The sequence below is a fragment of the Castor canadensis genome, chromosome 16, assembly GCF_047511655.1.
Source record: "Castor canadensis chromosome 16, mCasCan1.hap1v2, whole genome shotgun sequence".
Classification (NCBI taxonomy): domain Eukaryota; kingdom Metazoa; phylum Chordata; class Mammalia; order Rodentia; family Castoridae; genus Castor; species Castor canadensis.
Window position 1 is genome coordinate 52832633 of NC_133401.1, and position 15560 is coordinate 52848192.

Genomic DNA, 15560 nt, shown 5'->3' on the forward strand with positions numbered 1-15560 from the left:
ATCACATATATCTATTTATCCATTTCATCTATGTTTTCGGTTTGTTGGACTATGTGTTTTTGAAATGCCTCTAATAAGTCTCTGCATTTCATGGTCATTTGTTCTGATACCCACATTTCCATCTCTAATATTATAAATTTTGGTCTTCTCTTACCTTTATTTTGTCTAAGGGTTTTCCAGTCTTATTAATTTCATTAACCTTCGTACTTATTCCTTCATTTTATTTATATTCATTCATTATATTACTCACAAATTAGCACATATTTTTCAACAAAAGCCTCTAGAATTTGTCTAAATTGTGCAGACAGGGTTTACTAAACTCAGAGCTCCTCAAATATTGGTCATTAGCTACCCATAGTCTTGTTATACAAGGCATTATCCTCCTATGTTGCAAACAACTCAATTGGTGCTCTTTTGTATCGAGATTAAAATTGTTGAGGAGCTCCTCTTGTTATTCAGAGACTTTGCCTGAATTTGTAGGCTGTAGAGATGATGATATAAGGCAGTTGCAATTTGCCCTGGATCTTTTGTATGTTGAGGGTGTACTATACTGTGGTTCAATCCCAATGCCCAAGACAGCTAGTCATAAGACAGGAAGTGGGATCCAGCCAGTAAATTTGCCATCTTCTTTGTGCCCAATGCCTCTAGAGTCTTATAACAGTAGGTGTCTCTTTCTCCTGGCCTATTCTAACAAGTTACTGCCAGTGTTACTTTCTCTACTGCATTCTGATATTTTCTAGTGCAGACTCTGCCTGTATAGCACTCATCAGGTCAATTTGGCCTGGGCTTCTAAGCTGTGGTTGGCATTAAGGATATCTTGCCACGGGTCTGCTCAGTCCCAACTGCCAGGGGAAACCCCTGCTGGACTTATTGATGCCCTGAAGCCCTGGAGTTTTGTCTGTGCTTCCAGTACCATCTATATTTCATTGCTACAGATTAAGGTCTTCTTTTGTTTGGTAGTAATATCTGAAAAAGCTAGGGAATTCCACTGAAGAGAAAATATTTATTTGGAAACACTCAAAGGGCAGCACAGGAGATGGTTTTCTAACTGTCTCACAAGGTCATTTGGGCATTCTACTACATATGGAGAAGGGTCAGGGAACAGGAGTGTAGCACCATTTAACTCAGTGCCCAAGTGATGCACCACTAATTGTAGAGTCTGTCTCTTTTGCAAATGAAGGACTCTGTTATAATAAAGTACTCTCGCTTTTGTCCTAGGTGGAAGTTGACATGAAGTTAATGAATGACCAGTAAAAACTCTCTGCTGGAGCATACTTGATGAAGCTGGATTGATGTTAGGGTGTTGATATGTGAGAAGTCTGGCTGTCTGGGTGGCAAACCATTGCAGAAAAATGTGTCAACTCCAACATAAAATGTGTCTGACATTTGGCTCAAGGGAGTGACACCTTGTTACTAGTGGTTATGTACTGGTTATGTAGAAGTTTTATCCTTTTCTCTATAGAGAGCTCGGGAGAAAGACTGAAAAATCTGTTCAATACACAGACCTGTATGGTACTTGCTTTTGTGAATGCTGAGATCACAAACCTATAAAAGTTTTGTTCACTATAAATTTTATGAAAATTTTCTACTGGTAATCTCTATTCCTATGTCACATACACACAAAGACAATGATCCTTGAAGAGAAATACAGGGTATAAATTTACCAAACTATAATATATGCTTGTATGGAAATAACACAATGAAAATTCTTCATAGAATCAATATATACTAATAAAAATGAACCAATAAGTAAAAAAATGGATTCTCATATTAAGAGGTCTACAGAGAATCATTTTGACATTCTTGTGACAAAGTAAATTGGTTGATTCAAACATTGCCATAGGTTAGAACCACAAATATGAGGATATTGACTTGGTAGGTGTTTTTCTGGAAGAAAGTTATTTACTTGAAAGGAATAGAGATGAATTTTCCTAAAAAACAACCCAAGAAACCTTGAATTCCCAATATCCTACACCCTGGAAAGTTGCCTTGTGGAGCCACATATTATAGGACAGTGAGATAATCTACATCCCTACTACAAAGGAAAATTTGTCACATATACTGGAACAATTTCTAGGTAAAACATCCTAAATTCTGGGTAATTGTGTAGACTAAGGCACAATGTTATGAATACGATGACTATGGAAAATGGTTTTGGAGAAATTATTTTGTCATATGATCCAACAAATTTTAAGCAGAGAAAGTATGATAGGCTTAGAGTTCACTTTGGGAATATTCTTTAGGGAGTGTTGAGGTGACACTCTGTTTCTCTAACAAGAACGTTTAAAACTCCTCCTCACTTAAACTCTCTCTCCTCCAAAAAGAATTATGTGATGAAGTGACTCTATGTCTAAGTCAACACATAGCTACCATTGGCTGGAGCATTTTCTTGCAGGCCAATGACTATTTAAGGGTATGGATGCCCACTGTTATGAGGGTACCTATAGAGAGGCCAGGAATCCAGAAAATGCTGTTGCTACTGTTGGCTCAATATGGCAGAGGTTACTGGAAATCTACGACACAAATTCAGATGCAGATGAACCACATGCAAGCTCCAATGAAGAAAAATGAAGCATTAAGTGGAATAGAAAGTACTAGAATGAAAAGAAGACCGCAAAAAGTATAAATTTCAGATGATCCCACTTACCTGTCCTCATTTCTTTCCTGTCAACACCAATTCAAACTCACTCCTAGTCTTTAAAAGGCAAAAAACTCATACTTCTGACCTATTCTCCATTTTTTCCTCAAACCAACATTTTGGCTATCTTGTTGTTTTTTCAAAAAGTTCATAACCTAATGAAACCAAATTCTTGTTTTTCAAACAATTTCAGTAAAATGTGTCCAAGGAAAGAAACTAATGATATTTTGTTTTACTTTGGTGTTTTACTCTAAACAGATTGGAGAAATTAATGAAAGTTAGATAAAGAAAGAAGAGGACCAAGAAGAAACTCCGATTCCACATAAGCCTTACACCTCCAAGAGCCCAAGTCCTAGAAAAATATGTATCATATCCAGAGACAACTTTGGAAATGTGGTGCCTTTGTGTACAGAGACCAAATATTGCACCAACAAGAATGGGACATTTAAAATGTAAATGTAATCAAACAATATGTGTAAAAGGGATTTGTTTATGTGTGCCATGTTGTCTGATGGTGGGGAAGTAGGGATGAAAGAAATAAGCAGATATTTGAAAGGTTAAAGAAATGGCTATACCCAGGGATTGGGGTGTACTCACAAGTTTACATGAAATAAGGACAAAAGGAGAGCAAAAACAGAAGATAATTTCAATATTTATACTAGTGGTGAGGAGGAGAAGCACTGGTGTTACTTGGTGTCAAGAGGTTGGGTGGTGGGAGTGTATATAGGGATAGAGTTAACATATGTCAAATAATATGGTGTAGTGTATGTCCTGACTTAATATTTAATGTTTGACTGCTTTTTAAGCTATTTTTTGTTCCTATAACTGAACTGCATATACTAAGTAATTTATAAGGAAAAGAGATTTCTGTAGGCTGGGTGGTCATGACCCACATTTGAAGAAATTATTCTCACTATTTGGGAATCTACAAAATCCTGGGCTGTTCAGGTAAGAAAAACATACAGAAAACAGTGCTGATGAGTTTTTTATAGTAAATAAACTGTCAGTCATTAATTCATCTATTCAATATACAAAGGGAACACAATGTGCTTAGCTGAGTACTGCATGGGTAACTTACAATCTTGTCATCTCACAAATTCTGGCTAGGAAAGATAATCATTGAAATTTAAGTTTTCTAGACTCCTGTCTGAGGACATTCATATGACATAGTTATTTATAACCTAAAATCTTTTTCATAAGAATTCAAAACAGGTGGATTATTCATTGCCTTCATACGAAATATAAGACCCCACTGTGTCACTTAAATTACTGAGAACTGTTTGATAGAATGAGTGGTACTTCAATTGTGACTATATCAAGAAACAGTTTGTGACATTCTCAGTACCTTCATTTTTTAAAAATCTCAAATATTTTCTGGATTCTGGAGGCAACATATTTATTTCTCACTCACACATTTTATTTCAGTTCACTCATTCTGTTATTTGCAAGTGGCTCACATAGAAAGGACTGCCTGAAACAAGACTATTTAGGATTTGTTTTAATTGGTACAAACTGGAATTTCCACAAGTTAGGACTCCTCAAGTTTTGGTTATTAGAAACCATGGTTTCTGACAAAAGGGATTAGCATCCATTACAAACCACTCAGCTACAGGCATTCTATGTGTCCAGATAGAAACTGTTGGTAGGAGAGGAGAAGTTCTTCTAGTTTTTCACTCTGTTCCCTGACTATCTTGAGGTGAGTAGCCTTTCCTTCATGCTCCCACTACCATGCTGTTCTGCTTCACACCAGGCCCAGGCAGTATAGAGCCAGCTGATCATAGACTATGTCCTCTGAAACTATAAGAAGTCCTCAAACTACTTTTGCTGAAAAGATGTGACTCCTTTCTGGGCCCATGAATTAACTAAACACAGGAGAAATACTTTGCATCTCTGTCTCCATTTTGTATGTGTTGTCCTTTGCTCTGAGTCATTCTCTCCTGCAGCCACCTTAGACTCAAGGAAGAACAGGTACAATTGATAATATTTCCATGATGAGGGAACAAAACTACGCCCAACAGAAAAGCCTATTTAGGGTGGGCCACCTGACTGACTAGATAACAACTCTGGAACTCTTCTAGGACAAGGACTGAAATAATGACTAATTAGACAACACCCGTGGCTGTAACTATTTAACTATGCACACCTTTCCCCAACTCCCAGGTCCTTGTATATTTAAACCAATAGCTCATGTCTTTATTCCAATGATGGCTAAAGATGGAATGAGTGCTTACTCTGCTTTTTTCCCATAGCATGTCCTGAGCCATGTAGCAAATCTCCCTTCTCTGCCCTTCACCATGTCTCTTTGTTTGGTGTATGGGGCGAATTGTTGGACTTGGCATGTGCCATCCCAGGATTTTGGTCCTTGAATCCAAAACTCCAGTATCAAAATCTTGAGCCAAAATACATTCTCTACCTTGCTAAATGATTCATCCCAGGAATTTTTCACAGTGACAAATGACTGACTAACACAGTTACTAAATATGAAATACTAGAGACCTAACAGTGAACAAAGTATATAAAGATCCCTGCTTTAATTAAATCTAAAATTATTTTAATGTCCAAAGGAAATAAAAATGCTAATTACTGAATAATATGTTGGGTATTTATAAATGCTATGAATAAAAATCAAGGAGTTAAGAGGACAGAAGTTGAGGGGGATACTACTTAACATAGGGGGATTGGAGAATGTCTTTCTGAAAAATATATTTGAAGATAAACTTCAATGGTATGAGGGACTGAATAATGGGAGCAAGCAATGTGGTTATCTGGAGGATGAGAATTCCAGTCAGAAGGAAAAGGAAGTGCATAGACTCTGAGGTAGAATGTGTTCTCATCTAGTTCAATAGATAGCAATAGTCCAATGTTCCAGAAACAAACTGAGAAAGAGAGTGGTAGGAAATGAAGACTAAGTCTTCATATCAGAGTACAGATTATGCAACACTCTAGTCACCAAATTAATAAATTTTAGTTTTATCCTTTATAATACAAGAAGCCATTTGGTGGTTTTGAACATGTGGAACCATAACATCACTGACCTTTTAAAAATAAAACTCTGGTTATAATATGCATAGAATATATTGAGTCTGGAGGATGGCAGATGGAAAATTGTGCAGCTTTTATAGTAGATAATCCACATAAAGTTTATGATAACTTGAACCTGGGAGGTGATAGAAGTCATCTGTATGAGAATGTATTTTGAAGTTGTGCCTAGTAGGATCTGCTGATGGGCTGAATGTGGAGTAAGAGATAGCGGAACATTAAAAGAAGATTCCAAGTTTTCAGACTATGCATTTACAAGCATGAAATTGACATTTAATGACATAAGAATGGTAGAGTTACAAAGGGAGAAGTCATGGGCCATGTTAGGTTGCAGAAGCCTTTTAGGGAACTAAATAGAGAATAACTATAGGCAGAAGAGAAAAGATGTTCAGAAATTAGTCCTGAGTCATGCTATTATTTTGATATTATAAAATAATCTAGATTAGTTACAGTGAGTGGCCAGTGAGGTAGAAGGAGAATCAACATATCAGTTGCCCTGATGGCAAATGATGGAAGTGTTTCAAGAAAGAGTTATTAGTTACAAAACTGTTGACTGAAGGTTGCATATCAGGAAGATTGAGACTTGACTGCAGGATTTGGCAAGAAGATTGTTTTGGCTTCTTTAGAAAGAACTTTTTAAGTGGAAAAATAGAAATCATAGACAGACTGGAGTGAACGCAATAAATATTTGGAGACAACAAATATAGAAAGTGATTTTGGAAGGCTTTAACCTAAAAATAACAAAAAAGTGATTACACAGCCAAAATGTGATGAAGCTATTTGAAGCTGTATACAAGAGAGTGACATTAATGATGAACAAATAATTTAGATTGTGGGCAATGGATTTCTATGTCCAGTGTGACTGAAGAATTGCTATTTTTAAGTAATTAGAGGGACTACCAAGGCTAACATTTGGCAGATAAATGATATTTCTGAGCGGATATAAATTTAATTAGTAATCATTCTTAAGGAATGAACATAGGCATATATCACTAAGATGAGATAGATGGCAGGATCACATGAGTAAGAAATCAGAATGAAGAGATTGGATTTGAAGGGAAGTTATCTAAAAAGTAAAGTCACTATGAATGGTGAGAGTGGTAGAAATTATTTAGGGAGCAAAAATTTTCAATAAGTGATAAGAAATCATAGGATAGATCTTCATAAATAAAATAAGAAATGGAATTGGCTTGTCTAACTTGGTAGATTACTCAGTGCAGGAGTTGGAAATTTTGGAAGTGTAATGCAAACGGTTTTCAAGGAGTAACGGAATAGGAGGGAGGATAGCTAACCCCATCTGTAAGCCCACTGATATGAGGAATGTGAGTGATAAAATAGCTCACTTACAGAAGAGTAATCACATTCATGAAAAGTATCTAAATTTTGGTTAAAGGATACAGGTCAAATAAGTACCTGGAGAGGAGATTTTGAATAAAATAAATATTGCTCAAGGTTGACAATGAATTCCATGTTACACAGTGGATGATTCTTTGGAGTTCACTGAAGTACGGAGATGAGGGATGATTTGACAATGTTTGGCCTGTAATGGTGGAGATTTCAGGATGTATTAAAATCAATGAATATGTATTTCATTGTATTTTCTATAATCTGCTTTTTAAATTACATGATGTGTCTTCAAGTTGAAGTTGCATCATAATCAAGAATGGTTAGAAATTTTCAAACATGATATAAGTTTAAAATGGGTCACATGAAGGGACAGAGAAATATAGCCCATGGACTAAATGCAGCCTGAAGTCTGTTCTTGTAAATAAGGTTTTATTAGAATGCAGCCATTTCTTTATATCATCTGTGGTTTTTTCAGTTGTAATGACAGGCTTGATATGTGTAACAGAAAACCTATGACTGGAAGAGCCGAAAATATTTGTATTCTCCACTTTGCAGAAAAAGTTCATCAACCTCTCATCCAGGTTTGTTTTTTAAATTTTAGTGGGAAAGTTTTCTCTATGAAAATATAGCAATTTCTTTTATGCACCACTCCCAAGGACTTTCATATACTCAGCAAGGGGTGTATACTAGGACCTGAATGTTTCACTATTTCTCCAGTTTGTTTCTTTTTTTCTTTATTCATATATTCATATGTGAATACATTGTTTGGGTCATTTCCCCACCCTGCCCCCCCACCCTCTTTTCCCCATACCCCTTGCTTCCAGGCAGAACCTGTTTGGCCTTTTCCTCCAATTTTGTTGAAGAGAAGACATAAGCAATAAAAAGAAAGACAAAGCGTTTTTGCTAGTTGAGATAAGGATAGCTATACAGAGAGATCATTGCTTCCATGTACAAATGTGTTACAACCGAATTGATTCATCTCTACCTGACCTCTTCATTACATCCTGGTCACCTTCTCTATTGACCTCTGTTGCTTTAGGTTACTGTATAAGTTCCTCTGCAGTGGGGACATCAAACACGTTTAAGTTTTGGGTTTCCTACCTTTCCCTATTCCTCCAGTATGTGCTCTCCTGTTAGCGTGTGACCCAAGTCCAACAACATTACTGCCTTTGCCATAGATCTAAAGTCCGTATATGAGGGAAAATGTAAGATTTTTGGTCTTCTGAGCCTAGCTAACCTCGCTCAGGGTGAGGTTCTCCAGGTCCATCCATTTACATGCAAATGATGGATTTCATTCTTCTTCATAGATGAATAAATTCCATTGTGTATAAATACCACATTTTCTTAATCCATTCGTCAGTAGTGGGGCATCTTGGCTGTTTCCATAACTTGGCTATTGTGAATAGCACTGCAATAAACATGGGTGTGCAGGTGCTTCTGGAGTAACTTGAGTTGCATTCCTTTGGCTATATCCCTAGAAGTGGGATTGCTGGATTATATAGTAGATCTATGTTTAGTTTTTTAAGAAGCCTCCATATTGTTTTCCAGAGAGGTTTTACTAGCTTGTATTTCCACCAGCAGTGTACAATGGTTCCTTTTCCACCACATCCTCGCCAACACCTGTTGTAGGTGGTGTTTTTGATGATGGCTATTCTAATGGGGTGAGGTAGAATCTTAGTGTGGATTTTGATTTGCATTTACTTCATGGCCAGAGATGGTGAGTATTTTCTCATGTGTTTTTGGCCATTTGAATTTGTTCTTTAGAGAAAGTTCTGTTTAGTTCAGTTGCCCATTTCTTAATTGGTTCATTGATTTTGGGGGAGTTTAGGTTTTTGAGCTCCCTGTCTATTCTGGTTATCAGTCCTTTGTCTGATACATAGCTGGCAAATATTTTCTCCCACTCTGTGGGTTGTCTTTTACTTTAAAGACCATTTCTTTTATTGTGCAGAAGTTTTTAAATTTTATATAGTGCCATATGTCCATCTTTCTCTTAGTTGCTGAGCTGCTGGGGTTCTATTGCAGAAGTCCTTGCCTATACATATTGCTTCCAGAGTATTCCCTGCTCTTTCTTCTACTAACTTCAGAGTTTCAGGTCTGATATTAAGGGCCTTGATCCATTTTGAGTTGATACAAGTACAGGTTGATAAACATGGTTCTACTTTCAGGTTTTTGCAGGCAGATAACCACTTTGCCCAGCAATATTTGTTAAAGAGGCTGTCTTTTCTCCATTGTATGTCTTTGGCACCATTGTCCAAAATAAAGTGGGCATACCTGTGTGGATTCATATCTGGGTTCTCTATTCTGCTCCACTGGTCTTCATATCTTTTTTTGTGCCAGTACCATGTTTTTTTTATTGCTATGGCTCAGGAACATAGTTTAAAGTTGGGTATTGTGATATTTCCAGCATTGCTCTTTTTGCTGAGTATTGCCTTGGTTATTTGCAGTCTCTTCTGTTTCCAAATGAAATTTAGGGGAGATTTTTCACTCTCTGTGATGGATTTCATTGGGATTTTGATGGGAATTGCATTAAACATGTAGATTGCTTTTGGTAGTGTAGCCATTTTTACTAGGTTGATTCTACCAATCCATGAGCATGGGAGATTGTTCCAACTTCTGTAGTCTTCATGATCTCTTTCTTCAGGTGTTTGTAATTCTCCTTGTAGAGATCATTCACATCCTTTGTTAAGTTTACTCCTAGGTATTTGATTTTTTGAGGTTATTGAAAGTGGAATTGTTTCCATATATTCTTCTCAATTTTCTCATTGTTGGTGTATAGAAAAGCTAATGATTTTTGTAAGTTGATTTTGTATCCTGCCACATTGCTGAAGCTGTTAATAGTGTTTAGGAGTATTGGGGTAGAGGTTTTTGGGTCTTTAAGATACAGGATAATATCATTTGCAAGTAAGGATATTTTGACAGTTTCTTTACCTACTTATATTCCTTTTATTTCTTCTTGCTTAATTGCTCTGGCTAGGAATTCTAGGACTATGTTGAATAGGAGTGGAGATAGTGGGCACCCTTGTCTCATTCCTGATTTTAGGAATAATGGTTTTGGTTTTTCTCCATTAAGTAAGATGTTGGACATAGGTTTGCCATTTATAGCCTTTACAATGTTGAGGTACATACTTTCTATTCCTTGTTTTCTTAAAGCTTTTGTCATGAAGTGGTGTTAAATCTTATCAAAGGCTTTTTTCTGCATTTATTGAGATCATCAAGTGGTTTTTTCTTTGCTTCTGTTAATGTGCTGTATTACATTTATAGATTTGCGTATGTTGAACCACCCCTGCATCCATGGGATGAAGCCGACTTGGTCATAGTGAATGATCTTTCTGATATGTTGTTGGATTCAGTTTGTCATTATTTTGTTGAAGATTTTTGCAATGAAGCTCATTAAGGAGAATGGCCTAAGTTATCCTTTTTTGAGGTGTCATTGTCTGGTTTGGGGATGAGTATAATACTGGTTTCATAAAATGAATTAGGCAGTGATCCTTCCCTTTCTATTTCATGGAACAGTTTATGACCAGTTGGTATTAGATCTTCTTTAATGGTCTGATAGAATTTACCAGAGATCCCATCAGGTCCTGGACTTTTCTTTTTTGGGAGACTCTTAATCCTACTTCAATATCATTTTTTTTTTTCATTTTTCTTTTATTATTCATATGTGCATACAAGGCTTGGTTCATTTCTCCCCCCTGCCCCCACCCCCTCCCTTACCACCCACTCCGCCTCATTTTGTGTTATAGATCTATTCAGGTGATTAATATTCTCTTGGCTTAATTTTGGGTCATCATAATTATCTAGAAATTTGTCCATTTCTTCAGGATTTTCAAATTTATTAGAATATAGGTTCTCAAAGTTGTCTCTGATGATTTCCTGGATTTCTGTGCTGTTTGTTGTTATCTCCCCTTTTGCATTTCTGATTTTAAAGATTTGGGTTTTTTTTCTCTCCTCATTTTAGTCAGGTTTGCCAGGGGTCTCTCAATCTTATTTATTTTTTCAAAGAGCCAGCTTTTTGTTTCATTGATTTTTTGTATAGTTTTTTTTGTTTCTATTTCATAGATTTCAGCCCTTACTTTAATTGTTTCTTTCCTTCTGCTTCTTTTGGGATTTGCTTGTTCTTGTTTTTTTAGGAGTTTGAGCTGTAGTATTAGGTTATTGATTTGAGATCTTTCTGTCCTTTTAATATATGCACTCATGGCTATAAACTTTCCTCTTAGGACTGCCTTTGCTGTGTCCATAGGTTCTGGTAGGTCATGTTTTCATTTTCATTAACTTCCAGGAGCCTTTTAATTTCCTCTTTTATTTCATCCATGACCCACTGATCATTGAGAAATGTGTTGTTCAAATTCCAATTGTTTGCATAATTTCTACTGTTGTTTTTATATTTCTAGTTTTAATGCATTGAGATCAGGTAGAATGCATGGGGTTATTTCTATGTTCTTATATTTGCTTAGGCTTGCTCTGTGTCCTAACATACAATCAATTTTGGAGAAAGTTCCATGGACTGCTGAGAAGAATTTATACTGTGCAGATATTGGCTGAAATATTGTGTAGATGTCAGCTAGGTACATTGGATCTATGGTGAGATTTAGTTCTAGAATTTCTTTGTTGATTTTTGGTTTGGATGCCCTATCTATTGCTGATGGGGGGTATTAAAGTCTCCCACTACCACCGTGTTGGAATCTATATATGCCTTTTCATCTTTCAAAGTATGTTTGATGAAATTGGGTGCACTGACATTGGGTACATGTAAGTTAATAATTGTTATTTCTTGTTGGTGTATTTCCCCCTTTATTAGTATGGAGTGTTATGCTTTATCTCATTTGATGAATGTAAGTTTGAAGTCCGCTTTGTCCAAAATAAAGATTGCTACTCCTGCTTGTTTTTTGGGGCCATTGGTTTGGTATGTCTTCTTCCTTCTTTTACCCTAAGCCAGTACTTGTTTTTGTCAATGAGATGGATGTTCGATCTTCTTTTTTAATCCAGTTTGCCGAACATTGTCTTTTGATGGGGAAGTTAAGTCAGTATCATACAGTGTTAATATTGATAGGTATTTGGTGATTCCTGTCATTTAGTTGTTTTTGTTGTTTATGGGTTTGATTGTGTGAAGCTGAGTGAATGTTATTCTCTGTTTCCTTGTCTTTTCTTCTCCTGTGGTTTGGTGCTGGCTGTCCTCTCATGGTTTTGTTTGCTTTCATTTTCTGTGTGCAGAATTCCTTGAAGGATCTTTTGTAGTGGTGGCTTGGTGTTCATGTATTGTTTTGTTTCTGTTTATTGTGGAAGACTTTAATTACTCCATCTATTTTGACTGATAGCTTTGCTGGGTAGAGTATCTTGGGTTTGAAGTTATTTTCATTGAGTGCCTGGAATATCTCACTCCATGCCCTTCTTGCTTTTAATGTTTCTGTTGAGAAATCTGCTGTGATTTTGATGGTTTTACCTTTGTATGTGATTTGTTTTTTCTTTCTACATCCTTCAGTATTCTTCTTCTATTCTCTGTGCTTGTTGTTTTAATGATAATATGTTGTTGGGTAGCTCTATTTTGGTCAAGTCTGCTTGGTGTCCTGGAGGCTTCCTGTACCTGAATGGGCATAGCTTTCTCTAAATCTGGGAAATTTTCTGTTATTATTTCATTTAATATATTATAAATCCCTTTTGCTGTACCTCCTCTTCTTCTTCAATGCCCATGATTCTCAAGTTTGGTCTTTTGATGGAGTTGGTGAGTTCTTGCATATTCTTTTCACAAGAGTTGTGTTGTTTGAGTAATAAGTCTTCAGTTTTTCCTTTAGTTTCCATTTTATCTTCAAGTTCTGAGATTCTGTCTTCTGCTTGTTCTAGTCTGCTGGAGTGACCTTCCATTGTGATTTGTATTTCTGGTTCATTCTTTTTTTTGAGGTTTTCCATATCATGAGTCTCTTCCTCTTTAATATGTCTATTTTTGTCTTTAATTCATGTTTTTCTCTATTTATAGTGTTCTCTTTCACTTTGGTGTTTATTTAAGGCTTGTATGATTTCATTTATTTTTTCTGAGTCTTCTCGTATTCTATATTTTTGGTGTCTTGAAATTTCTTGAATGCCTCTTTATGTTTTGGTTAAGCATAACTTATAACATCTCCATGAAATTCTCAGTGATTACTTGCAGGATTTTTTCATTGAGGATGTTCTTGTGGGCATATTTAGGTTCCTTGGCATTGTTTATATTTGTTTTGTTGGAGTTGGGAACTGGGTATCCATTTTCTTCATTTCTCTCTGAATCCTGTAGTAAATAATTTTGGGGGGAGAATGGTTTCCATCCCTTTTTTGTCTTCCTCTCACTTCTCTTGATACTGTGCAACCATGTTCTTGATAAGTTAGTTGGTCACCTGTTTTCTTTTCCTTGGTTTTCTTTTGTTTTGTGGCTGTAGCGAAGAGCGTGTGTGCTATTTCTGTCCCTGGTCTTGGTGTAATTTAGTATTAGCTAATTCACTTTTAAAACTAACCAATAAAAAGAAAAATCCAAAGAAATCAACATGGAGAGATTAACAAAGAACCACAAACAAGCAAGAAACAGAACAAATAAACAGACAAACAAACAAATGAACAAAAACTTCCAGGTTCTGGAACAATAGAATTTTAGTCTTAGTTTAAGTTGTGGTGTTACTCCTTTAGCATCCACTTCTGGTGTTGGTATTTAAGCAGAAACTCTGTTGTAGTCTTGCCTCGTGGTTGGGTAGTGTTTGTTTTTTTTACTTCTGTCCTTCAGAATTAGCTGCTTGGTCAGCCCTTCCCTCAGTGGAGTGTGGTAGTTTAAGTTTGTATGTTGTTCTCAGGTTCTGGAACCAGCTCTGTAGCAGGACAGCTATGGAGTTCGGTTTTCTTCATTCTTGAATACTGGGGGCTTATTTCCTTGTCTCACCCCTGTCTCTTGGTCAAGGCCAAAGATCCATCAGCCAGGCCCCTGCTGTCAGTGTGTTGTGGTGGTTTACTGATTATTTTTCAATTTTGCAGTGTTGTTTCACTTTGATATTGCTCACTTGCTCAAGAGATGATCTTTGTGGACTGCAACCTGCCCTATTTCAGGCAGCTCCTCATTACTTGCCTGCTGTTGGCCCTTTTGCCTTTCCAGACTTTGTTTACTGAAAGTTCTTGTTGAAAACCACTCCTTGCCCTTCCCCCCTTCTCAGGTGTGCTTTCAGCATCTCTGCCCCTCTGCTATGTTAGTTGTCAGTTCCTTATTTATTGTTCAGTATTTTTTTAATGCAGGACACGCTCAGTCTGCCCAGAGGGTATGCTTGTTTATCCCATGGGTTGCTGAGGGAATACTGCATGATGGTAAGCACTCACCTGTTTGGTCTGCAGAATGTCTCCCAAGCAGGTTTGGAGCTGTGTCAGGTGGTGGTGGCAGCTCTCCTGTTTTCTCAGTGTAATGTTGTGTGGAAAAGCTTTCCATGTGCTAGGTGTTCATGGTGTTGAAGTTGTGATTCTCCTTGATGCTTTATTTCTGCCAAGTGTGGCTCCAGCATCTCAGCAAGGTTTTGGAATCATGGAGCTCATGCTGTCTGCTTCTGTACCCTAGTTGCAATCTTGGATCAATCTTTCCAGTTTGTTTCTCATGAACAATTTCCAGGAACAAGTCTTGCTGCCACTTTGGTATATATCAACATTGCTCAAATTTCCTTGTCATTTTAAGTGCTCTTGGATAATTAAAAATATGTAGATTTCTAGCTACCTCATCTGGATATTGCGATTCATTCACTTATGAGACTGGCAATGAATACATTCAAGAAGTATCCCTAGGTAACTCTTATCTCCAGCAAAATTTATACTAAACTCTTGACTAGATAACTGATCTGCCCATTCTGTGGCTATGCCTGCAACTTATATACCACTTCTTCATGCCATGTCATTTACCTAAGCATTGTTAAGTATGGAATTATTTCTAATAGGAGATCCAGATAATAGTCCTTGTTCATGGCTTGATTTTCAAAATTTTTTAATTAGCTCATTTATTCATTGAGCAAATACAATAGATGCTTTCATGGAAGTTATAGAAATACGGGAGAAGGAGGTTGACTTTAAATTAACAATCACATGAAAACATTATTAAACACTAATTAAAATATGAAGAAATAATAAGGGATGCATTAAAAGATTGCAAGAATCCTGCTAGTGAGATGTGAATTCAGGAATGACTGAATTCTGTGGAATTCTGTGGAAGTGATTTTTAACTTGATGAAATAGTGTTGTTTCTAGTGCCTCTATCACATTGAATTACTGGTATAGATTGTTGCAGATTTGCTGAATCAGGGGGTCAATTGTGAAGGGATTGGTTAATCTAGATTTATTGGTCATACTGTATTCATCTATAAAAATGTCACATGTTCTTTGACCTGCAACTTCTAACAGACTTTAACTTACTTTCTTCTATTTAATGTAGGCCAGATTGAAAATGGAATTCCATAAACATATACATAGACAAACACATATACACACATAATATATATGAATGTATATATGTAGGTATATATCATAATTATTTAATTACCCACCTTTTATC